Raw genomic sequence first — 25,651 nt, 5'->3', positions numbered from 1 at the left:
TGCAACAAATGCAAAAAGAGAGCCAGAGAGAAGAAGACACCCAGTATACTGCCCCCTTTATATTCCCCATATTAACTGTACTTATACGCTTTCATTATTTCATGATACGAACAACAGTAAGGACTGCACTGTATCATTACTGCATATGGGACTGTTCTGTCTGGTCGCCATATTTACATTGTATGTTAAATGTAAGCAAGTGTGCAGTGAAAATGGCTCAGCTAGGTAGCCTATGTCTTCCTGAAAAGGAGAAAATAACTGCAAGCCTGTTTGCATCTCGCGTCATGTTGTCTTCATGGTCACCAATGTTTACCAGAATGCCAGACTTCAACTTAAAACCATTACCATTTATTTAGGCCCGTGAAATAGTTCAAATATAAGATATAATCAACGCATTGGATTAATTTGGTGTAACACTAATAAGTAAATAAAAATTTCGTCTAATCAGTTTGAACGTATAACAGCAAAACTAGCATGCGAACAGCTGCAATCCAAAAATAGCTAATATATTAATTATTATATGAGGCTTTAAAAAATCATATTGCTCTAAAATTAAATTTAACTTAGTATTTGTAAGTTGTTTTTGTTGAGTTTCTGCCAACCCCAGTTCCACCACACCATTCTTTTCCATACTGCGACACCCACTTTGATGTTTATGTGACTGGAGCGTGCTTCCTGCAGAAGAGCTCAGGCCTACCTCATTTTCGCCTGGCAGGTCAGCTGCTCTGTGTTCAGTCTGAAGCCGTTGGCTGCTACTGAACCGTTTGGCTCTTTTCTCTACTAGCGAGCAAACCTACAATCTAGACCCAACTGTCCATCCAGCTCATTTTTAAGGGGATTTATCATTATATGTGCCCGTGTATCCAAAACACATCGGTCATTGGGGATTCCTAGCATCGGTTGGCCGGGTCTGAAGGCCGTTATAACGCTTTTTTCGAGGTTTAATTAGAGCTAGAAAACAACGGTGGTGGAGGAGGAGGAGATTCCATATTAGGAGCACAGAGGAGAAGGCACCCCCCTTGTGTGATTTGGAGCTTCTGGTGAGTGTTTATCGTCTTTTTACGTTATTATTGCCGTTATAAATTATACCCCCGTTTAGACTGATAACATATGACTGTGAATACAAGGTTTGGGCGGGTTATTGTGCTGTTTTGAACGTTTATTTTTATATTTTCTTTCGGGGTGGGGGATGGGCAGCGTCAGCGCGTGAGTAGGCGCGCGCGCAATGTGCATGTGTTCGTAGGGCAGTTCTTGTGCGTGGTTTGTATTTGTGAGCGCGCCCTTCCTTCCTGCAACTACTGCTAGCTTTGAAATAAAACCACTTTAGTGATTTTAGTTCTCAACCATAAAGATATCATTTACAATACATATTTCATGCTGGTGAAACAAACACTGAAATTCAATTTCTTTTACTTAGCAATTCACTTTTTATTGAGATGTTTTGTTTTTCATTATTATTTCTGTTAATTTTCACACTTTTCCATCATGGGTTTAAACTTTTATTTCTTATTTACTTTAATTAATTTTTGTTTGATTACACTTTGTACCTGTATTCATAAGTGCTTTGTATTGTTTTTTTAAAAAAGCAACAAAAGCTACTGCAATTGCAAATCAAAACTGAAACTGTTTAGATACAGTTCTGATTTTGTGCCATAGTTGTACTTACAAGTTTGAGGTGTTATGCTTTACAAGCCCATAGTTATCACCACTGTTTAACCATGGTTGTCTGCAACATACAGTAATTTCTGAATATGCAAAAGTGCATTGTATTTGATTGTATGATATCACTTTGTTTTATCACCTTTGTGTCAATCTTATTCAAAGATTACTAGAGTGCTTTGCAGCTGGTTGCTCCAAAGCCATGGGTGGTGTGGGGGAGGGGTGAACACACACACGCCACACACACACACACACACACACACACACACACACACACACACACACACACACACACACACACTCAAACCCACACACACCCAGGAGGGCCACTTGCCAACCTTGTGAAGCTCAATTCAATGACACAATGTACCAGTCCCAGATAAGCCTTTAGTATCTGTGCTAGGAAGGAAAGGGTTGTTAATATAGACTCTGTTTAACCAGAGGTACTAATTGCTAATTGGGCTAAGGTATTTTTAGGCATTGAAATTTTGTTTTTTGTTTTGAAAGCACTACAAGAGATTCTATTGAATTATTCTAGTAGCCTGTTGCCTTCAGGATTTGTTTGCCTGTGTTACTTTGTTCTGATCAAATATTGCAGCTAATGTTTAAAGTGGGTTATATAAATGGTAACGTAGTAAGTGGTGTGCTGATGAGTGTGTGAATTCATAATATAATATATTAGAATGCCATGGAGTGCAGTATCTCATAAACCATGCTCACTTACCAAAGGAAAAAAAAGGATATGTGTATTTAAATTTTTTATGCATTGTTCTTAGTAGAGCCTGATCAAAACTGGATTTTTGAAACTGGTATTGATATTTGGTATTTATATTGGATAACAGTATATTAGTGGTTTTTAACGTGAACACAGAAGAACAGCATCTACTTCCATTGGCTGCCTGTATTTTTTTTTTTAAAGTTTCTCAGGCAGTATTGGCTTTAGTTGGGCCTTATCATGCTATATATGGCTGGTTGACCATGCTTAATATATCCCATATATTTGATTTGTTTTTCTGACTGTGTGACAAGACTATTTGGTCATCTTTTTTTTAATTAGTATCACTGACTACTTTCTAGTTGTTTCCCCTCTCACAGGTGCATGAAATATGCGCATGTCAGCAGTCAGTGTGCTATCAGTCTTTGTGGTGTATTCAAGTGCAATTTTGAACAGAAGATGTGAGGCAATACGTCCTTCGCTCTTGTGCACTAGTACATTAAAGCTGGCTCAGTCTGTCAAGCAAGGACACCTGCCAAACACACATAAACAAAAAGTATTTTTTGTGCCCACTGGATGTAATCTGTAGCTGTTTAATGCTAACAAATGAATGGGTATATCTTCAGGAGATGAATGTTCAAACGGTCGTAGGTACATCTGTATGCCCTGTTTAGCTTGGTATACGAAGAGAAACCCCCGTGTCCTTTGTCAGCTCTTCAAAATGATGAAAGAAAGGCTTTATGCATTAAATATATTGAGTGGATGATAGTAGAACTGTAGCTAGGTTGGAGGCAGGGTTGGCTTGTCTCTGTATTTCCTGTATTATTGGAAACAAATCCGGTTAATTGAGGCTGAATGGGTTAAGTTTCCCCAGACATTGCCTCTATTGTTTTTGTGTTTGTGCTGTCATGATCACACCCCTGACCTCTTTTTGTTTTTATATTAGTTAACTGGTCTGATATGGTTGTTGTTTGGTCACAGATTATTATATTTCTAGCACTAATTAGTTACTGGTTACGACAACAGCACTTTAGATAAAAAAATCTGCTCTTTGCTGTGCTGTTAAAGGTCATCTTTATATACCAAACTCAACTTTCATTGGATGTAGCTCAAGTACTCTAGTGTAAAAAAGTTGCCCTGTGTCCATCATTTATGACCTACATTTAGATCCGACTCACACCTGCACATGTTACGTAGGTTGCTTGACAAAGAAAGGTCTGAATTGATCAATCATTTGCAGCATGTGTTGGGTTCCCCCTCGTTCCACTGCTCAACCTTTGAGCAGATAACTTCATTTTAGTAAGTAACCCTTCATCATAATTAGGCTTGCTAGCTACATTGTAAGGTATTTAATCACACCTAAATATACCATGTACTACTGTATTCTGCCTAGGGACTATTGATGTAAATTAACATTTTTGCCTCAGTCCGGCAAGTTTACGTCATGTATTTCATACAGGTGTTCATCAACACGCATTGTCCCTATCAAATAAACAAATAAATATCTGTCTGTCTTGTAACATCTGATTGGCTGTTTATCATGTAGCTTGTAACATATCATGTTCTTAGATTGATGAATGCCAATCTCCTCATAAATTGAAAGCGTGTGCCATTTGGCCCTAATTAGCATAGGTAAAAGCCCAAAAATGCCCTCAAAGGGGCATTAGACTGAAGAGGTGTGTGCAGACACAGAAGAAGTCTCAAAGAGATACTGTAAGGGAAAGTTGAGAAAATGCCAAAACGAAAATCTAAAGATGGAGCACCAGAATCAAAACGCATAAGGAACTTTAGTAGTTCTGAAGTAGAGGTACTGCTGCAGAAAGTGATCCGCAAACGAACAGTGAAGTGTTAGTGTAGCATTTATTTATTTGTTTTTATTTATTTATTTATTTATATCATTTATAAGACCATAATGTTTTGTAAAATAACAAGTTATTAAAAAATATTATAAATGACAAAATATTATTGTAATTTAAATAATATATAACTGTAGAACTGAAGAAAACGCAATAACCACTTATTTTGCTCAATCATGTCAGCACTCAAATGTGCGTAAGAGTGCTCTTGAGTGTGCGTAGATTTTGTTCTTACCTAAGAAGAAATCCTAAATAAGAAAACATTGGTGAATGTCAGAATCTTCGTGAAAAGTGCGTAAGTGGGTTTTAAGAACAAATTTCTTCTTAAGAATGGTTGGTGAATAAGGCCTATTGTCGTTTCCAGTCTTGAACATTGTGGTTTAATGCAGAGTATTAAAAGTTTGGATGTGTAAAGGTAGATCTTTTTCAATTCCATCCTTGTTATTCTGGTTGCTTTATCAAGTAATATGAATGAATCTTTAGAGAAAATACACGAATTAACACTTCCTTTGGTAGTGTCTGGTCAAATCAGTTTTAACTCTGACAATATGAAATTTACTATTTTAAATTGTGAAGCTATCCATAAAGTCTTGGGTATGTATTAGGCTGAAAGATATACACATCAATATATAGATAGATCATAATGTAATCCAAATAAATAGCCCAGCAATGAATCCTACCCCTTGTAAAACCTATCCCTTGGTTTTTGTTGACAATGTCAGAGAGGTGTTAATTCACTTCTGTGGTCATCTTGGAGGCCATGCTCCTTGGTACTGTGGAATCATGTTGCAGTATGCTAAAAGCTGTTTCTAACATTTTGTCCATCCTTAAGTGGACCACATCCAAATAGCAGATGTAGTTTTTTTTTTTTACTCACTATAAATCCTTTTTTTGGTGGTTTCTTTTTTTCATCACTGTACTGATACTCTGTAATGATGAGAGAAGAAGACAAAACCGTCTCAAAGCCAAACTCTCCCTGCTTTATGTCTGCCATCTTTTGATATTAAAATACATCAGAGAGTGATGGAAGTAAACTAGGCTGCCTCACCTTGTTACAGTGATATCGTTTACAGTCATTAAATGGTATGTACGAAATTTAAAACAATAATACAGCAGCAAACAGCTATTTTCTCAAACATATAGTGTAGTCATGGCATCCTGAGCAGAGAACAAAGTCACACTCTCTGTGTGTGTTTTAATCTGAGCTTCTCTGTTCCTTGTTTTGGTTTGTTAGTCCATGTGAGTGTGCATGTTAGTGCATGTGAGTCCCTCCCTGTTAAACTGCTGGCCCTTTCTATGTTTACAAAGACATAGATGGCAAAGTGCAATACACAGCGTTCAGCTGAAATTTCCTCCAGTGAAGAAACCATGTTTTTTGGTTAAAAAGGCCTCAGACAAAGAAAGAGATAAGACCAGAGCATAGCCGAACTGGCCATGGGGAGTACCGGCTCAAAACAGCAGTTTTTACTGGCTCTGTCATTGTCATTCGTGTGGCTGTTCCCAGCTGACAAGTCCAAGATTAAACTTCTTTCCGAGTCTGACTGAGCGGCAAATACTGACCAGGCTTTTCTGAAATGGAGAGCCCTACAAGCTGCTGTTAAGAGCTCCAGCTTGACTCTGAAATGGCTTTCCTTATCCTTGATGTGTTAGTGACTTGATGGCTACCTAATGTTACATGTCTCTTTTCATTAGTGATTGGCTAGAAAACCCACGATAACGTTCGCTAACTTGCTGTTACCGATATTATGAATTTGTTTTGGCAAATATTGCTATCAATAGTTGGCTTAATTCCAGTGTTGCCATTGAGAATATCATGGCAATGCTAGTGCAGGCTATTCATTGTTGCTGGATTGTGGTTTTTGTTGGCTTTTTTGTTTTGTTTCTCGTTGTCTGTTTAGTGCCTGTTTTCACTGGGCTGTGTAACACCTTGTTGAGAACATGAAGGGAGGGTGGGTCGGCGGTGTGACAGACGAATCATTTGTTTTGGTCCGAGATGCTGGTGGTCTAGTGCAGTGACAATCATTTACAGAATCTTAAAAAATCAACAGCAGCAAATGTTTCTGTAAATACAAAACATAACTTGTTCTGAAACTGCCAACTTTGTATATTGTTGACTTCAATGGTAATGTGCTGTTAATGGCTCTAATTGTACATTTTATAGTTTCCTAAGATGGTGCACAACAAAAATGTGGGGAAACAAAGATGCATAGAAGTCTGATTAGTATTTGATGGCTGTGGTAAACATTTCTTAACCAGCAAGCTTGTTGACCATCCTCGCATTGTTCCCTTTTCCTGTCTTGACTGCAAGCTTGGTTTCTATTATTGGCAATACAGTACCATACACCAGAATTTAAAATGGGGCAGTGAGTTTCATCCGTGGTTTCTCTGTCTCTATGTAGTCACTGAACAGCTTTACTTGGTAATTTAGACAGAGGAGGAGGCTAGATGTGACCAGAAGAGTCTTTGAGATATAACATGAGCACTGTCAGTGTATTCTGGATTTAAAAAACAAAATTGTACTTGATGTTGCTTTCCCAGAGCAAACAACGAGCACAGGACAAGACTAGGGTAGTTACAGAGCAGGCAGCTGAGTCATGTTATCTACACAGGACACATTGATTAGTTGGCCTTATTAAATCACAGAGGAAGAGTGGTGGAGTAGTACAGTTATGTAACCAGTGCTCGACAGTGTTGTGAATTGGAAAAGTAAAGACAAAATGGACAAAGAAGTGCAGTGAGTGAAAATGTCTTCCTTAGTTAGGTAATGCCTGACATGAGCTGAGAGACACACAAATATGGAACAGCAGCAGATCCTGTACATGTGCACAGATGAGGGGAGATGTTAGCCATCATTTATAATAAAATGAGCCCAACCTCCACAACAAGTACATTTTAATTTGAATGATTGACTATGTTAAATTGACCTGGAAATTAGTGATATTATACAAAGACTCAAGCAATGGCTCCATTAAAATGTGCATAATCCCCATTTAAAGCAACTTTGACTGTATTTACTAGGCCTAGTCCCCCTCATTGGAATACAATACTGTGTATTGTCATGGTGGAGTTTTGAGGGGGAGGTGTGGTATAAATACTCTCAGGACATAACTATGTAATCCAATGCAGTACAGTAACACCACACTGTGCAACCTCAAAAATGATCACAGTTAAATCAAAACTGGTCCGATGCTTCTTGTTGAGCTCATTCAGTTAGCTGATATCATTTGTTGTCGGGAGGTCTTTACATAAATGAATAATTTTACATAACTAATGCTTTGGTAAGACATTAATGAGTTAAGATAGTTGAGTACCTTGATTATATGCTAGAGCGAAAGGATTATGAGGATAATTTTCAAACCACAAAAGCTGTAGTAGTTATTATAAGCTACATTATTAACAATGTAATCTTAACAAGTTTGAAAGAGGTGAAAGCTTTAAGTGTTGATTTTGCCTTAAGATAGTGAAATGTAGTTGGAATCTCTTAGGTAAACCTTTAAGACATTTACTGTTCTAAACAATCACTAAAAGCTGTGAATTGAGACCTTCAGGATTTGGAGCTCTGAGGCAGTTTGTCTAGTCATTCTGTGACGCTAACTTCAGCTCAGGCAGCTTTGGTGTACATATCTCAATCAGTCAGAAGTTATTGTATTAGTACCTGAAATAGACAGCTATGCAATTAACAATGACAATATATTATCAAAGTGAGCTAGTGCAGCATGGTGGTTTAGTGGTCAGCACTGTTTCCTTATTGGAGTTATTTGTATGTTTTGCTATTGCTACATTACCAACATTAGCATTATCAGCTGTTTACTTACCAGTCTGGCAAGTTATAGAAATAGAAGCCAAACAAAAAGGTTGCTTTCCACCACTGGAGACGGCGAGTAAAGGAATAAGGTTTGATGCTGAACTCAAAACGTTTCTTCTAGACTGGTACGTAAATGACCGGTAATGCTAACGTCGACAAGGCAGCAATAGTAGAATTTACAAAAGATTTTTGCGTATGCAGATTATTGCAGCAGCTCAGATGCCTAAAGTACAGATTAGACTTTAGAGGAAAATGGTAAGGGGTTTGCTGTATTTGGGTGATGCACACATGGCATTTTAGTCTGGTTTAATTCCAGATCAAGAATAAATATTTTACTCAAGCTTCAGCAAACTACTGTCAAATAAGATTTCAACCAACTGATTTTAACAATGAAGTCTGGAAAGATGGAACAACATTGGCACAACAATGTGAGTCGATTAGAAAGAAAAAAGAAAACCCTTCATAATCACAAAGAACTTTGTTCAACAACACTGCAATAAATCTTATTAAATAATTGCAATATTGGTAAAAAAAAAAGTCGCAATTAACTGTTTTCCCCAAATCTTGTTTTTCAAGGTTTAAGTGCTTATTGTCTTTGAGTTGAAATGGCCTAAATACAACTGGTATATCACTTTGCTATGTATATTCTGGTCTGCAGGAAAGCTATGAGGAAATAAATTTTCATCCCTCAGCTTACTCAGTTGTGAAGGTGTTAAGGTAGACAAATTGTTGAAAATGTGGATGCGTTGTATGCTACTGGTTGTCGATAGTCTGCATGTAGGATTGCTTAACATTTAATTGGTTTCAGTATATTTGTTTCAAGCAAATGCAAAATGCATTCCTTTGATTTGAAAAGTGTTCAGGCAGGTTTTAAGCATATATACTATTGGAGTCTCACATCATCCACATGCACACAAACTTGTTTCGCTATCCCTGTGGGGGCAATTCACAGACGGAAAACATTCTTACTCTTACCTTAACCATCACAACTATGTGTCCAAACCCTAACTCTAAAATCATATCGTAACCCTCAAAAAGCAGTCTCTGCCCATGGGGACCTTAATTTTCATCCCCATAGTTACACTAATCCTCATGGGTTAGTGTGTATTCAGGTTGAAGCCCCCCCCCCCCCCCCCCCCCCCCCCACACACACACACACACACACACACACCCAGTTGACAGCAGTCACATGGTGTATGTGGCAACCCCAGGGGTCAAGTTCACCATTGTGAAGAATGCGTCTGTGCTCGGTGGCCCTCCCCCTCTTTACCCTGAAGGCTCAGAAATTTACAGGCCTGCAGCAGCTCTTTCTCGCCACTGCAGATAGGCTGAGGGTGATTATTTGTACCCTGTAGCTTCTGTTCCAACCTCTGGGAAAGTCCCAATTCACAGAGAGATAGATCATCTGATGCCATTTGAATATATTAGACCCAGGTGCTGATAACCTAATATGATAAGATTTACTGCTCATGTAATAGTGATTGATCCAATATTGTGATGACCTAAAAGACTTTCTGGAAAGTATCTTTTTGTTTATTAATGATTTAGGTCAAATAATGATTTACTCACAGTTTTGCTGAAAGTCTACTACACTGTTAAGGTGTTTCAATTTAATTTTGTATTTTGTGAGTTGCTAGAATTTATGTGAAAGATCTAACAAGCAGAGAGCTCCGTATTAACTCACTGGCTTCAACTGAGGTCAGAGTACAGTTTTCACAACTTGCCTGCATTTAGACCAGTAATAGTGCTGGTTAAAAAAAAACGCGGTTTTCTCATATGTTTTAGTGAGACAACACAGACATACAGCAGGGGTACTGTGCAGAAATATGATCCGAGCTCAACCTATAACACAGTTTAGTCCGACTTCATCTGGCTACAGACTGTGTTGGCCAGTCAGATATGCAGAAATGAACATGTGCTGATCCAGTATTTGCATGTAAATATAGCATTATTTTTTTTGTTAACGCTAACATTTTATTTTCTAATCTAATCTAACATTTTATAAAAAGCATCTTAAAATTTTATGTGAATCACGTCTTTATGAAGCTTAAGGCAGAGCGCTGAAGTTGCGCTTGCATTAAATGGCTGTTTTATTCACGCTTTACTTAATCACTAGCTAATCAGATTGCTAATCACATCCAGTCATATGCATGCAGATGTACAGAATGGCTATTATAACGTGACACTTTTGTGTCCACAGATACACTCATGCAATTGCTGTTTGCCACTGCAGTTCCTTTGCCTCCCTTTTCTTTTTTATGCTATTGTTTGTTGAACTAATATTTAACGTTCATGTATGTTTAATAAAGGTGAACTACTTATCCCAGCACAGCCCTTATTTCTGCACAGAGCTCCCTCTAAGAGGAGAGCCCTCTCTGACAAATGTCCCTGATTAAACCACAAGCATCATATTTGGTTGTACATTTTGACAGGAATGCTCACTTTGCTCATTGGCTGATGGGAACGCCCTAATACAGCTGGTGTCCCTGTGTTGCCAGAAAGAAAAGACAAAGGGACAGTGGGCATTCCGCAGCTTCCAGGACAGGGTTGACCCGCCAACGCCACACTGCAGCTGCACTGTGGATGAGGATTTTGTTCTGTAGCTTGGGCTGCTGACTCTGGTTCTTTGGTTCTTTGCAATCCTGTTTTTTGTCACACATTTGATTTTATCAATAGTGTAGTAGTAATTGTAGACATGTAGCATGACTGAAAACTGAGAATGTTACTGGTCAATGGATAAGATACAAGACTTGAAAAATTACAGTTCATTTTCACACATTGCAGTGATTTTGAAAGTTTAATACATTTTCAATTTAGCTAAAATATTGGGCCAATTTATAATGTTACTGTTAAGTAAAACTATTTATTGTATTATAAGTAGTCTTGCTTATCTACAAAAATATTTGTAAGAAAAGAAAATATTTTTTATTAGGCCCATTGTCAAGTTTTTTACTTTGTTGAAAGTAGTAAATGTCTGTGCTTTAGAAGAAATGTGAAGTGGCTTAACAGTTTTTCTTTATGTGACTAAAGGACAACATAGTACTGTGCTCAACCTGTGAACATACTAGTTGCATTGAGTCTGTCTAATTGTTTGGTAGATGTAGTTGCAGACTTGAGTTCCACAGCAGATATTGCCAAAACCAAAAGTTATGAAACTTGAAAGTTGAATCAGTTGTAATAGTATTGGGGAAGTGCACTCTTGATAGATGTGTGATAGGCCTTGATTGAATTGGTGATGGAGCAGACCATACAAGTACAAAATGCAACCCAAAACATTATCGTAAAGCAGCTTAATGAACAGTCACTGATGTTTCTCAGAAAAGAAACACATTTGTCGTAGAAATTGAAAGTTGTAACCGAGAAGTTGTTTAAACACAAGCTTTGTCCAAGTTGACGTCAGAAGCACTAGTTATGTAAAATCATTGCCTTGGGTAGTCTGCACTTCTAAAAGGAGTCCTGTGTTGAGATTATTGTTTCTGAAGTGCAATGGAAGAGTCTCCAGTGAAACCTGATGGTGAGACAACTGGCCTGCTGTTATCTCCTGCTACCTCTGTTCCCGCTAAATGTGTCTTTTCCTTATCTAGTGATTTTTTTTTTTTTTTTTGCTTTAGCCAGCAACTTCAATTGACTGTGTTGCTATATACGTCAACCTTTTAATTTTCGCTTTTGATTTTATAACCAACATAAACAAAAGCAGGTGATTCATTTCTAGCCGTCAACCTTAAATTTTGCTGGCTGAAATTATGACATTCCTGAGCAGATTCTACCAGCTCAGTGAGTTGGTTGAAAACACTGTCTGTAACTGAATATTTTTATAACCTATATTTATTCAGGTTTGTTTCACTGAGAGGCAGTCCCTCTTTTACAGGAACATCCTGATCACATTCACACAGTTATACAAATTAACATCTGGAAGCTGCCCAGTACAACCGGAGTCTGGCCTGCTGACCACTAAACGGCTCCACTGGAACAGTTGGGTTTCAGATTTAGTCCTGCCAGTCCTTAAACGTAATCTGTAACCACACAAAAGACTTAAGACAGCTAATCAAACATTCAGTGGCTTGGTTATTACTGTAAGTAGTAAGCTTGTTAGCATGGCATGCTAATGTTTGCAGCTTACATCCTCATTCTTTTTTTCTTGTGATTTTGGTTTTGGAAAGGCCCAAAAAATACACAGTCCAGTTATAGTACCAATATTGATATCCAAAATAAAAATTGCGAAGAGCTAAAGCCCAAAATATGCTCCTCTCTCCCCTCTGACAAGCTCTCTGTGACTTGGATTTAGCTGTTTCCTCATCTGGCTCTCTCCTGTCGCTTGTGTACTTGGAGGTGTATTTAACTCCAGCTAAATGTCATGGGATCCTTGCAGTGCACTGATGTGTTATATTGCATTATTATCAGGATAGCCTGGGCCCAGCACTGCTTTAGAAGTTGATGTGTTTATCTGTAATACAGGGTTAAATCTGTAGGATCTATGCTTTAGCCGAGCTGGTCTCATGACTTTGGATCGGCCAGTATTAAAAGAAGACTGATCTCATCGTGGATTTGTGGGGTTAGCATGTACTTCTGATCTGACCCGTGTTTATGTGGCATTGTTGTTGAGTGAAAGGCCTGTGTTCCATAAGCTTCCTTTTTAGGGTAGCAGTGATTTTATGTGTTGTGGCTTGCTTTATGATTGTGGTTATGTCTGACATGGATTACAATGACTATTATGGGAGAGAGGAGGGATTTAAGATGCAGCCTGGTAACTTTTTTTTAATCCAAACTGAGGGAATTTTTAATGGAGTGTTGCTGTGTTTTGTTGTTGTGGTGGTATAGTTTTGTGGGTGGCCCTGCTGTGTCGGGTCCCCCTCCACCATTTATACACAATTCAATCAATTAGTGCTGGAATTGCATTGATATGATTTGCTATGAGTGGCATAATTGCTAACAGTATTAGCTCTGGTAAAACACGTGTTAAGCATGGATTACAAAGATGTCATGCAAGTTTGACAAATTTGACAACCAGGCATTTGTCTATTTATGTCTATTTTATCTATGTTTCACAATATTATTTTAAACACTACTAATCACAATATATGCACAATATATTGTGATCTCCATTGCTTCACATTGTGTCAAACAAACAACCCTCACCAACTGCGGTCGTGTCAGTGAGAGAGAGAGAGCAAGGAAGGGCATGAGGGTGTCAATGCGCTGTGCACAAGTCCCCAATGATTTTACCAATTTGACATAGTAAAAAAAAAAAATAGATAATCGATATTTGGCAGTCAGTGTTTATATTGTGGCAGGCTGCCACAATAAATCAATGTATGGGAAACATTGTACACTGAATGACCAGAATGACCATGGTTTGTCACTCTGAATGATGTTTTGTCAAAAAGGGACAGAGTGTATCGGTATTGTCATTGTTTCTATTTATTATAATGCTTTTAGTGTTAGTCTAGTTTAATAACATTTATGTTTTGTCTGTGCCTTGAAAATATTTTTTTTTTGAGGGAAACTAGAAAAATCAATAACACAAATAAAAAAAAATATACAATGCATTAAAATGATAACATTAAGTTTAAAACACATTTGTGAGCACTAAACACCCCTCATTTATCTGAAATATAAAAAAGATGCTAAAATCGTTTAAACTGAATGACAGTATCATTATTTAGATAAAGGATGACACTGTGTTGTAATAGAAAAGTTGCATTACATCAATTGACAAAAAATGTACACTTACTGACAAAACTCCTACTTCAACAGGTAGTGCAATCTATCTCAAAATAATAAGTCTATAATACACTATCTACATACTCAGGACCATGAGGATTTTTGATCCCTCTTTTCCACCAGATGAAGCCATATTTGACTTATGGAGCAAATACACATTATTTTCCACTCTCACACACATGCATGCACGTGCACCTGCATGTGTAGGCCTTCAAACTCAATAGAATACATTACCTCACGGGTGCAGTACATTTCTGTATACGAGTTACAGTAGGCTATTGATTTTTGAAGGTGTATGTGTGGTGGTGGTGTGTGCATCTTTGTATGGTGTACTTGTGTGCCTGTGTATGTGTTTGCATGTCCATATAAGCTGTCAGCAAGTGCTTGTCATGGCATTGTTTTATCATGATAATCCAGACCAAAAATTCCCCCACAGCATTTTGTATATGGAAAATATTACATTAAAAAACAGTGGTATTATGTAAACAAACTGGGATTTAAAGAGTTAATCTTCTGAATATGCTGTAGTTATGATCATGACTGATGTTGGTTAAAAAAATGAATTCAGTGAAAGAAAAAAATAATATTGATATATCATTTATTTATGGCAGTTTTTTGACAGACTTTTTTTGTCCTCTAAGGACCTTTTTTTTAAAGGATGCATAAAGCTTAATATTACAACTCTGCACCCATAATCTGGTTGGGTTTAAGAAGGTCAACTAGCTGCTGTGAACATAGCAAACTATGGCCACGGTAATAGATGTACTGGATATTGCATTCAAGATGGTTGTCATAACAGCTATAGGTAGACAGACAGAGAGGACTGACTACACACTCATTAGAGGCAAAACCAAGCACATCATTCACATGTCTAGGAGAAGGAAACAAACACACAGAAGGAGAGAGATACAAGGACAATATGAACACAAGAGACAGAGAAAGAGGAGGCTTGGACTCTTGGAGGATGAAGATCCAGATCCAAAACATCTGGAATGAGGCAAATGAAAGAGATGTCCCAGGACCACCAGTGGTCCAGCACAGGGAACCTGAGTGAAAAGCAAGGACAGAGAGGAACATTTAGCAAGGTAGCGTTAGCTGTGGGTAACTAGAGGATTAGCTGGAAGGCTAGGTTAGGAGCTAAGCTAACAGGGCAGCAACAGGCTACCTGTTAACACAAAGAATGTTTCAAAATAGAAAGTATGAAGTCTGAAATTATATGAGCAGTAACATTTTAAGAGTAGAGATTAGGGGAAAATTATGAGATTAAAAAGAAACGAGGAGGAGAATGAGCAGACAGCAGTTGGCGTTCTCATGGAAAATCAAAATGTACGTCACAGGAAGACATTCTCTAACTGATCAGTTTTAGCTTATATTATAAAGTATAATGCCAAATCCATTTCTGATCCTTTCTGTATTGTGAACCATTATGTTCTGGCCCTTGTGCTCAGTGTTCACTGTCCTACCACCTACCTGTCTGATGAACATATTAAAACTGAAAAAAGTGAGTCGTGCTCATTTGTTGAAACGGTTCCAGTGCCAATACCTAAATGAGCTGTGTTGGAAGAAAACAAATCTGGCTGATGTTTCAGTTCTCTAATCACAATAAGTCAAAGTAAAATACCAGCTGTGCCAAGCCAAGCTGTTTTGCCATGTTCTTCACTTAGTAAAATTGGTGGTGGAAAAAAAATTACTTTTTAGTCCCCTTAAATCTACACATTTACTGTGCATTCCTAACAAACTACAATGCATCAGCGTTTCCTTTTGAGCTTTTATCTTGCAGCAAAAGGAGGAGGGTTAGGGGATAAGTTGTTTACATTAGCCTATGTTAAAAATATTTCAGTGAGCGTAATCTATATATATATATTAGTGTAGAAAGCCCACCCTCAACTACTCCCCTTGGATGCTGCTGTATATAAGAATATACTACTGTTCATTCCCTACTTAAAGCGTAACTGTTAAAGGCAGAGATTAAAAACGCAGATATTTCATATGCCTGCTATGTATCCTCTAGCAAACCCTCAGCAACCTTCACTTCAGCATTTCTCTAGCCACACCCAACTAGTCCTCTTCCCTTTGTGGTAACATTATCTCTCCCTTTGCTCTGCAGCCTGAACAGCCTCACCAATACTGTAGAGAGAGGCAACAGATACAGGAGGAAGGGAAAGACAGAGGCATCCAGGGAAAGGATTACTAAAGGGAAAGAGGCACAGGAGGAATCAAGGTCAGAGAAAGTAGGGAAGGAAGTAGTGAGGAAGGAGGAGATTGGAAACAAAAACGTAATGGTCAGTAATTTCCAGTGCACATCGCACTGTTATGCAATCCAACTTCTGAGTCTGCAGCCATAATTACCACAGAGTTGAATCACTGTCTCACCAAAAACTTTATTGGCTTTACTAAGGGAGTGTTGATTGCAGCATGTTTGAATTACTTTACATTACTGAGGTGTTGCTTTTATGATAGCCACCCACTGGGAATATTAGCAGTGAACATGCTCTAATGGTGTGTTGTTGTCTCCCACCGCCCTCAGACTGAAGAGATGAATCACTGTTCAGACTTCTGAATGAGCGTCAGTCACATGGTAAGACCATTCTGTCCCCATGTACTGCTGGCTGATGCATTGAGCTTTTTTTAATATTATTAATTGGCATTATTTAGAGATTATTTTACATGTGGTGGTGACCTAACAATGTTGGTAGAGGGAAAAGATTGGTAGTTACATTAGCAGGTTGGTGCTGCCTAGTAATGCATTGAAATCTGCTTTAAAGGTGCCCTGTGTAGTAGTGTCGTCAAGAAATAGTCTCATGAAAAACCTCTGTGTGTGTTACTGAGGCCTAAAAGACATCATTTCCCTCCTTATAAAGCATTTGCAAAGTTTAAGAGTTTATAATTGGATTACATTGTTAGCAGTTGTTTGCTAGCTAGCAGCCTTGTTGTGTGTATATTTTGCTGGAGGATTGCTGTTTATTGACAAGTTACCACAACTAATCATCAATAAGTAGAACAGTGTCAACAGGAATGTGTGTTGTGTTGTGCGCATATGAACATTAAAGCTGCAACTTTGCAGACCATTTTTGATTAATGTGCCAATTTCCTCATTCATTTAATTGTCTGGCCATTCACAATTTCCTAACCAACAACAACAACAACAACAACAACAACAAGAAAGCTTGCCGTGTGTGGCCAACAGTCCAAAATTTAAATATATTCATAACATAAGACCCAGAATTGCAGCAATTGCTCAAACTGAGAAGCTTTGATTCGAGACTGTTTGACATTTGGTTAAAAAGGTGACCTTAACATATAATTGATTATTAAAGTAGTTGTCCATTAATTTTCTGTTGACCAACTAATCAACATGAGCATCTTCATGCGTGTGCTAGCAGAGCACAAGAAACAATTGAAACAGGGACCACTAGAGGTTAAAAACTCTAAAGGCAACCTTTAATATAACCAAAAGACATTGTCTTTGACTGTCTGATATCTTGTGCAGTTATTTCTTCAAATTAATATGGACAAAGCTTTTTCCAAGTACTAAGAAATGCAAAGTCCACAGTTGCAAGTTCTGTGCATTGATAAATAATTCAAATTGTTTGCTATCATGAATTAATCTTCCAGTTCCCTATGGAGTTCTGTTAGAAATGTTTCATTTGTTTAATGATCTCTTTACAGGTCTTAAATGGACACTTAGTTAGAAACTGCGTGAAACTTTTGTTGTGTTTGGTTAAAATTCGATTTTTTTTACCTACAGGAAATTTTAGGTGCAACGGTTTTCCAAAGTGTTTTCCAACATGTTTTGTCTCATGTAACCTATTTCAAAGTCGTCTAACTGAAGCCATCTCTTTCTGTTGCAGCTTCTGAGCCCATGGTACAAGGTCCTGACTGAACTTACTGGTGGTGCATACATACTTACTACTGTGGTGAGTGATCTACAGCCAGACCAGGCTGTGAAATGTTTCTACCTGCCTCTTAACATCATAGGTAATACTGAGTTTGTTTTCTGAGCTTGAACATGAAAATATGAAATATTGATAACTCTCAAAAGACAAGGCAACCTGGATTTTTTTAGTTAGTCCTTTCACAATAATCGTTTCTGAATAAGTTATTCATTTGTTACTGATGCAGGTTCTTGTTGCATGATGTTGGCCATGTTGTTCAGAAATATTTTTTATTTTTACTTCCTTTTATAAAACCTACTGGGCAGTTGCTACCTCATAAATGAAAGGTTTTTACATTGGTGTCACATTTTCAGGAATATCATATCTTCCAGAGTCAGAGGAATGTAGCATATGTGACGTAATTTGACAGAAGTGTCATGAAGCAGGATTCAAACACAATGCATAGGGCTGGGTCACAAAAATACTGAACTGCATTAGACTGTAGAGGTGTTCAAGATCTTGTTTTGCCAAGATAAACAGAGAAAAGGAACACGTTGTTGGGAATTTTCGACCTGTACAAAACAGTGCAAAGCAGTGGATGAGTTGGTAAACTTGTTTTGCCGTCAGTTTGGTTTCTTTTCACACAGAAAAAATTCATCATCAATAAAAGCTACATGACAATGTTCATGATTAGATGTGTCTGGGAAAGTAAACACATCATGAGGAAGAAGGCTCTATCTGCCAAAATATCAAGAAGGCAATTGGTTGCTACACCAGGTCTTACTTTGATTCATTCTCTGGTTAGCTGTTAGCAACTAATGTAGGGCTGTGATGATTATTTTAAATATATCTAATTGATGAATCTGTTGGGTTTTTTCTTGATTAATGAATTACCATAACCACTTAAATGTTTAAGTTGGCCAACTGTCAGACTAGTTCCCGATTCATTTTCTGTAGATTGACTAATTGATTCGTTGACTAATCTTCTCTGTACTGATGTCGCTCATATCCATCCTGGTACATAGAATACACCTGGCTATGGGAGATGTCCGAGGTTGGTTCACCTTCCCATCACATATGAACTGCCTCAGAATTTGTCTGTGACCAGACTTCCCCTAAAAAGGGTCTCAATGTGTTTTTTTTGGTCCACACCTGAGTATGATCGCTGTGTTCATATTTACTCGAAAAAATTGCACCAAGGGGGGCAAACAAACCAGAGTTCGATTGGACAGCTCTTAACAACATAGATTTGAAAATACCCCAAGTTGATGGACAGTCTCTGTAATAAACATGTAACTTTGTTAGTGCCACCGCTTCCCACATTTCCCATAAACTCGGTTGCCCTCTGTTTCCCTTCCCCTCCCCAGTGTCTTATTTTACTGAGGAGAGCAGTAAGTTTAATTTCATGCTTTTAACCATCTTTGATTGCCAGAACATTCGACAGCTTCAGTTTGTTTTCAATCGGAAGAACAGCACACTCTTCCTGTTTTGTACCGTTTAAGAATCCAGCAGATTTCCTGTTAACTCCAGCACAACAATGTTAATGTTAAATGCAGGATAGGACCCGTAAAGGCTATCAGTCTCCTTGATGATGCTCATGTTTGTTTACATTGGGATACCCAATGACATTCTGCTTGCTGACTTGCTGACATTGTTCATTTGGTTCTCTGGTTGGACCAAGATGCCTTGCTGTGACAGCTACGTTACTGCTGTCACCCAGTTTAGCAGCTAGCTGTGTTAATGTCAGGTCAGCCTTATTGGAAGGCTTTGTTTTCCTCACTGTAGGGCCCTCAGCTCTGCTTGTTTATTTCATTCATGCTGAAATATTTCAGCGCTGCAGTACTTAGTCATCCAGCGTTTATGTGTTAAATAGCCTATGAGCATTCATGCATGTTCTAATTTTTACACCAGTCAGCACCAGAAACCTAGTCATTTTACATATAGCACAGGAAATAGTTTTGTTTTCTATTGTGATATTAATGTGGAAATTTAATTGGGGGAAATGAACAGTGCTATTAGAGGAGCATATTATATAAATGTCAGTGTTGTGTTGTGATTTTTTATTGTGTTGGTTTTCTGCTGAGGATGGCATGTATAGCACTGCTTGCTTTGGTGTTACTGACTTTGAATCATAGCTCCTTAGGTCGGGAGTTAAAGACAAACAACACGCCCAATTTGTTTGTGCCCCGCAGAAACCTTTCACCACCACACTGCGTCCTTGTATGGCTTCACAAGTGTGAAATGTTTTTGATGACCTCAGGAGCGAGACAAAATGACACAAATGAAAAAATACCATTACAGAGGCTTGACTTTCCTGCTGCTAGTTTTCAGAGAAAGTTTGCCAATCTTACATAAATTGTGATGTGTCTTAAGAAAACGTTGCCTTAACTTTTAGGATGTGTTTTATACTTTTTATTGATGCATTTGTGTGGAAGAATGTGTTGCTCCCACAAGGCTGTTGCATGAGAAGAAAGAAGTCTTTGTTTTACAATGATTCAGGCCACAGTATTGATTCAGTGCAGCAGTTTGCCTTGAAATTAGTTTGTATGCTACGCCTCTTCCAGAATGTGCCCCCATTCTCAAAAATACACCACAAGTATTTCAGACACTTCTCCACTAGTGTGTCTAGAGGAGAAGTTGCAAAGGGCTTGTCCCTGGTTAACCATGATGCTCAAAACCCTTTGAGTCCAAGAGATTGAAAGAGTCGGAGAGGAATGAAAAGAAAGAAAGTGAGATACAATACAGATCAGGCCTGGGTGATAGGAAATGGGATTAGGCTTGCCAGTGCTCCATTTTCATTTGTCCACATCTGTGGCAGAGATACAGAAATATACTTCTTGCAGTTAAACAATCTCTGGTTACCATTAAAATGTTTTTGTATGCTCTTGTTTGAATGCTGCTGTATCTTTTTTGTTTTTTTTCCTCCGATATCAGTTAGACACAGTTGATATTGCAGAGACAGATCATAAGAGCCATTTACATTTTAATTTCATCATCTGTGGGGAAAAAATAAAAATGTATCACCTTGGTGAGCAGGAAGTAGTTTAACTGTGGTTTTTTTTTTTTGGAGGTACAATGAGGGACAGTGAATTGTAATGATGACAACAGTTTGGAAAATTCGGCCTAAATTGAAAATGACAGAAGTTAATGAAAGTACTGATGCTTCAGTCGATCTGTGTGTGAATACCTCCCACCCAAGCTCTACCCTTGTGTACAAAGAGCTTGCACACGCAGATTCTTCACAGCCACCTTGTTTTGTAAATTAACTCCTTTTACATTAATCATACATTTGGTGCACAAAGGGCAATTCTATGAGCAGTGTTAAGAATAGGCATATTTGTTCTGCTCTATGTTAAAGTATCATGGTGCACTGGCAGGTCATTGGGTACATACACAGTTAGTGGAGTTTACCTTATATCTCATTCTAACCCAAGACTCCAGCCCTGCTCACACCTACCCCCAGCTGTCAATAAATTGGCTCATCCTGTTTGTCTGCTGCGTTGCCTCCGCTGTTTGTTACTGGAAATAGATGCTTGCCTGGTTCTTAGGTAAGGGTATGTGGATTAACAGCTTACAACAATAAAACCTTTCAAAACAACAGAAAACCAAGGCTTTAATCCAGGATTTCATAAAAGTGTAGAGCCTGTACAAACTGCACGGAATCAATTCATTAACATCTGGTTCGGTGTCATGAGACGTTGCACTTAAAGCCAAATCAAAAATGACCAAACATATGAAAGCCAAATCTAACATCACACTAATGCTTTGGTGATTTGCATCTATTAATTAGTATCATCACGTCAGTGTTTTGAGTCAGTTGAAGTTATAAGTCAGCTGATGCTCCTGACTTAATTAACAATCATGAATTAATTAACACCTTGATGACATCATAAATTTCTAGTCGTAGTTTTTAGTCACTAATTATTCATTTTTTTGGTTTATTGGGTCTCAGTGATTGTGGCCATAGATATACATCTAAACCCATTAGTTGTGCACCTCTATACCATAATGGTTGTACGTTGTAGTGCATGTCTGTGCATGTGCAGGAAGGTTCTGCGAAATGAACCTGAATGGATAATGCGGCAGGATTTCCCCCAGTGCTCCCCTGTTCGACTATGGCTCTTCTTGTTTTAACGGCGTTACAGAGGATGGGGTGCTTCTCGTCTGCAGTTTGTTTTCCTACAGTACCTTCACGTTGTAACCAACAAATGTAGCTGGAGAGCTTTCCAACCTTTTTATGTATGTTCACAATTGAGCCTTCCCAAAACCGGCAATGCTTAGGCGCTGGGCTTGAAATACATTAGCAGAAACCCTCTAATGTGATGTCCACTACCACAGTGAGAATTGCAAACCAAACAGTGACCATGACTTGTTCCTGATTTTGCATCAGACTAGACCTTCTGAAGAGATTCTTAAAGTGATTGGGATTCTGATTTAGACAAGGTCGTCTAATCCAACCCAGCATGGCACGATGTGAGATAACCATCGCTGATTCAACGGCCCTCACTGACCTCCTGCATTCAGATGGACACAAGGTGCTTTGAGCAGGTTTAAGTGCCCGTCAAGTGAGGCTAGCTGATAAGGCCGTCATGCTACCATCTGTCACTGACAGACAGCTAGCCTCACTGACCTCACATAGGCCATGTGAGGCAGAGCTAGGCCTGCCAATTCAATCTGTCACTCCACGAGACCAGCAAACCTGGAGATGGGGAGGGGAGAACCACATGCACATTGTGGTTCGTTTCTGTTGTCATTGCTCCAAAACATCACTTGGCAGTTCATCAGATTTGGTGTCTTTGGAGCCACAAAACACCTTTGTTCAAATTCAGTGGTGTTCCCCTTTAAGGTTAACAACCATGCTGCCTTCTAAAAATGGGTACCACGGTTGGTGTTACCATGTGTATACTGTATTCTGGTGGTACACTTCCACGTTCTGCACTTTGGCAATGCTTCTGTCAGGATTTTATTCATAGCCATAGAGAACTGTAGGCTGAGAGTCAACCATCTCTGGCCTTTTTTTCCCAGCATGTTTTGCCTGCTTGTGGCAACAGTGTAAGTGAGAATCTATTTTTCATGTGGGACTCTAACTGGGGACAGGAGAATTGGATGCATGTTTAAGTGAGAGACAATGAAAAATAATTTTGCCCGAAATCATTCCATCCCCAACTGCCTGCATTTCTTTCAGCTCCTCTCTGAAAATAGACCCAAACAGCCAGGTGTCAGACAGAGCCTTTAAATAGGAATAAGCCCCATCTCCACCTGCAGCGGAGAATCAGAGCAGCAGCCATCACAGCTTGGGTCTCCTTTATGTATTGATGCAGGAAAGGCTTCAAAGAACATGGCACCTAAATGGTGGATATTATCACGGACTGGGAGAGACAGGAACACACATGATTCAGTGTGGGATGGCAGAGTGTGAGTTGTCTCAGTTTCATGGCTTGCACCTGCCTTTTTAAAAAAAAAAAAAAAAAAAAAAGGTTGTCTCATGTAGTCTGATGTTAACAAAATAAAGTGCACATACTGTTTGAGTAAAGTCCACAGCTTCTTTTTGTTACCAGAACCAGAGCCAATTTTTAAACAAAATGACCATTCGCATACTGATTAGAAGGGTTGTGCCACATAGTCTGTGGATGCTGTACAAATAGCATGCGGTTTCAGTTCACATATTACGGCAGCGATGAACAGTGATCTTTTTAAACGCAGGGTTGGGAAACAATGGGACGTTGCCAAAAAACATCAGCTCCTAGAGAACACTCTCTGCCAGTACATGCACAGTATTTCCATTATTTATATCTGGTAGAGCCTGACCAATACTGGAGGCCGATACTGATATCAGTATAGAAGTTTTGAAAAATAATTAGACATTAATATAATGGCCAATACACCTTTTCTAAATATAAATACATAAGCAAATACTTTTGACAAGGATCCTTTTAAATTTGGTTGACAAACTATGTAATGGAAAATCTTTCTGTACTGCAGTTTTCTGGTATTATTGCCCAGCTGATTTATTAGTCAGTATGTAATGTTATCTTTGAAAGCTACAGGCTAAGCAAGATTAAGTCACGGCTTTTTAGTGAGGGTTGATACAGTATGTAGTCTTATTAGTAGCACTATCTTTAAAGCCAAGGCCCTTTTTAATAAAGCATAGCAGTCAGTAGCCAGGTGGGTCATTAGGGGTTGGCTGTGTCACCTTTTAAGCACATACATGCTTGAGCTGTGTGACAGGGCAGAAAAAAAGACTCATTTTTTTCGACGAAAAATAGAACATCATTGAAATATAATATTTATAGAACTTAATGTGCGAAACATATGAGCAGAATGATAAATGACTGCACCATCTGCAAGGCTGACATTGTTCGGCATATTCAAAGAACCCAGGTTATCCTATACAGCTAGAAGCTAGGCCAGCAAGGACATCCAGGGCAGACAAGTCTGTACATTAGAGACTGAGCAAAGTAGAATCTACAAAGTGGTCCTTTGACACCTGTGGCTTCACCTCTCTAAAGAAAAACACCTCTTCAACAAACACTTACACTCCTGGTCAGAACACCTCTATTTTAGCAGTTGTTACTGAGATGTACATAGTGTAATGTCTTAGGCAGTAAAAACAAGTGGCCCTCATCCACTACCCTTCAAAGATAAAATTGCATTGCATTCAGTTTGGCTTTAATGTCTGCACATACATCATCTGTGCATGTTCTCACTCCTGTTTTCTTGCTACCAAAAAAATGACTGCATATTGATGAGGTGTAGTAATATTTTTATCACACCTCTTTGAGCGAGCTAGAACCTTTGATTGGACGTGTCATTAGACTGTGTTGGAGTTAATGAATTATGTATGCCGGCTGATAACCCACGGCAAATATAATTTACTTCACATTTATATTGATTTCATATTGTGAGGGACATACCCTCTCTCACTTGCCCTCATCAATATGCTTTCACTCTTGCTTTTTCAGTGACATGTCAAACTTTGGAAACAGGCTGCATGACTGAAGTTGTCATGTCCTGATTTTCCTTTAGTGTTGACTGTCTTGGTGGGTGTCTCTCTTTCTCTCCCGCTCTCTCTCCCGCTCTCTCTCCCTCCCTCCCTCCCTCCCTCCCTCCCTTCCTCCCTTCCTTTCTCATTGAGCTGTGAGTTAAGATTTATTCTACAGGCCAGTTTGCCGCTGGCAGCAGTCATTCCCTTCTCCTCTCCCATCCCCCGCTCTGTTCTCCCACATTGTCAACACAGAGGATCCTGGCTGCAGCTGGTGGCTCCACAGCGCCACTGCAGTGGGATGGTGGTGGAGAGAAGTGCACCTCACTGTTTACAAACCTGTGGTCCTCCCCAGGCACTGGTCCTCCCCAGGCACTGCTTCTGTCAGATGGGATTTAAACAGGGGGTCTGAATGATCTGTGACTCAACAGTCTGCAGGTTATCATTTCAACCAAACACAACATCAGTGATTTTACTTCATACTCTCCATGCCTCCTCTTCCGTCTTGTACGTGTATTATTTAGGTCAGCTGTTGTTATGTTTGGTTCAGATAAATTCCTGCATGTTATACAGCCTAAATGTACTTGGTACCAAAGAGTCACGATTCAGGATTCAATTTAATTAACATTATGTAACACAAGATTGATGGAGTGTGGAGGATGAATTCAGTAATCTCATAGCCTGTGGAAAGAAACTGCTCTGAAATCTGGGGGTGCGGCAGCGATTACTTCTGTATCCTTTGGGCTCTGCAGAGGCAACTTACCTCACCCATATCACTGATGCCCAGTACCAATGATGTTCTGGCCAGTTTTAATCACCCGCTGCAGAGCCCTCCTGTCCTGGGCTGTGCACATCCCACGCCAGATTGTGATGTTTCCAGTCAGGATGCTCTCTATTGCTTCTCTGTTGAAGTGAACAAGAACTTGGCACAGGAATTTAGCCTTCTGAAGTTTTCTTAAGAAGTACAGTCGTTTCTGAGCTTTCTTTCAGGGTGGAAATGTGTGATGCATGTGACAGGTTCTTTGTGATGCTGATTCC

At 38.9% G+C, this 25,651-nt stretch overlaps 1 protein-coding gene across 2 annotated transcripts in view; it reads left to right on the top strand.

Annotated features, from left to right (window-relative positions):
• Positions 1-750: 750 nt before the first annotated feature.
• Positions 751-25,651, top strand: part of tbl1xr1a (TBL1X/Y related 1a) — a 39,357-nt gene continuing 14,456 nt past the window's right edge. Inside the window, exons 1-3 of one of the 2 annotated variants that reach the window (XM_056379088.1) lie at positions 751-1,040; positions 16,284-16,334; positions 17,608-17,673. The gene's annotated coding sequence lies outside the window, so the exon portion shown is untranslated. The remainder of the gene's footprint in view (positions 1,041-16,283; positions 16,335-17,607; positions 17,674-25,651) is intronic. The other variant, XM_056379086.1, reaches the window with a different exon arrangement.

The sequence above is a fragment of the Seriola aureovittata genome, chromosome 6 (genome assembly GCF_021018895.1).
Source record: "Seriola aureovittata isolate HTS-2021-v1 ecotype China chromosome 6, ASM2101889v1, whole genome shotgun sequence".
NCBI classification, from domain to species: domain Eukaryota; kingdom Metazoa; phylum Chordata; class Actinopteri; order Carangiformes; family Carangidae; genus Seriola; species Seriola aureovittata.
The sequence above is the reverse complement of the archived record's forward strand: the minus strand, read 5'-3'. Positions and strand labels throughout refer to the sequence as shown.